This window comes from Entelurus aequoreus, linkage group LG03 (genome assembly GCF_033978785.1).
Source record: "Entelurus aequoreus isolate RoL-2023_Sb linkage group LG03, RoL_Eaeq_v1.1, whole genome shotgun sequence".
NCBI classification, from domain to species: Eukaryota; Metazoa; Chordata; class Actinopteri; order Syngnathiformes; family Syngnathidae; genus Entelurus; species Entelurus aequoreus.
In genome coordinates, this window is record NC_084733.1 from 79950704 (window position 1) to 79952518 (window position 1815).

Consider the following 1815-nt stretch of genomic DNA (forward strand, 5'->3'; position numbering starts at 1 on the left):
CATTTCAATGTGACCCCAAATTTTGAACGGTAGTGTGTATATATATATATATATATATATATATATATATATATATATATATATATATATATATATATATATATATATATATATATATATATATATATATATATATATATATATATCCATCCATTTTCTGCCTATCTCATATATATATATATATATATATATATATATATATATATATATATATATATATATATATATATATATATATATATATATATATATATATATATATATATATATATATATATACATATATATATAGGTTTCTCTGGTTTATCCGTTATACAGTGGTCAATACCAGGGTAGAGCGGAATATACATTAGGTCAGGAAATAACACAGAGGCTGTTTCATCCCTACAAGCCTGTTTCACAGGTTTCCCTGCTCTTCAGGGGATTTTATAATATATATAATATAATAAAATCCCCAGGTTTCCCTGGTCTTAATATATATATATATATATATATATATATATATATATATATATATATATATATATATATATATATATATATATATATATATATACAGTATATACTATAATAAAACGGTCCCACTTATATAAGTGTTGATATAAATCATTCATTTTATTTATTTGTTGTTGTTACTTTCAATGCTTAAGTGTCTCGATCAACTTCAGATCTATCTATGATTCCATGTTTTTATTATTTTTTATGTTATTTTTTGTTTGTTTTATGCCATTTCTGTCAAAGAAAACTTTTTTTTTTTTTATGGCAAAAACATAAAATATGACAATATTTTCTCCCCCAAAAATTTCAAAGTGCAATATTTGATGCAAAGCTTTCATTAGGCCAATTATTGATAACAACATTGATTTAATTCGTCATTATTTTTCAAGCAATAACAGTTTAAAAAAAAACAAAACACTAAAATTCTTAGGGATCCAAAAGGGTCCCACTCATATAAGTGTTGATATAAGTCATATATATATATATATATATATATATATATATATATATATATATATATATATATATATATATATATATATATATATATATATATATATATATATATATATATTTTTTTTTTTACTTTTATTCCTTAAGTCTCTTGATCAACTTCAGATCTAACGTTGTTGCTACGTTTTTGTTATTTTTCATGTTTTTTTTGGTCTGTTTTATGCCATTTATGTAAAAAAAAAAAAGTTACTTTTTTTGGCTGTGGAGTAATTGTAGTTTTGGATTAGTCAGTAATTCATAACAACATTGATTTTGATTCATTATTATTTTTTGAGCTAGCTACTTTGGGATTGTTGTAGAACTTTCAGGGTGACTGCTTAACAAGGGGGGCGCAGGCCAAGTTGGGGGATGTACCAGAAGGTCGGGCCAGGGACACGGTGTCGTGAATTTCTTCTCTGGCAGGAAACGAACAGGGAGAGAAGAAAAAAAAAAAAAGAAGGTAGAATGACTGGGCTTTCTGTGCGGGGACGAGAGGCTGACAAAGATGCCACTGACAGCAGATGAGCACATGAAACGAGCTCAAGAGGCGGCCTGAAGGGGAGCCCTGTCCCCGCTAACCAGGCCTGATTGGATTCTGATGATGATTTCAAAATGATATCCACGAGGTGCACCGGCCTCCAGGAAAAGAGCGCCTTGTGTGGCCAAACAGCTCAATTTGTGTTTCATCTGACCACAGAACTTTTCTCCAGAAGGTCTTATCTTTGTCCATGTGATGTCGGATGAAATAAAAATTTAGCTGTTTGGACACAATACCCAGCAATATGTTTGAAGGAGAAAAGATGACGCCTTTAATCCCAGGAACAC

The 1815-nt window shown here is 28.5% G+C and overlaps 1 protein-coding gene across 1 annotated transcript in view; it reads left to right on the forward strand.

The window, feature by feature from the left end:
• The window catches only part of lrriq1 (leucine-rich repeats and IQ motif containing 1), a 102624-nt gene that overhangs the window by 93893 nt on the left and 6916 nt on the right, over nt 1-1815 (forward strand). The window lies entirely within an intron of this gene.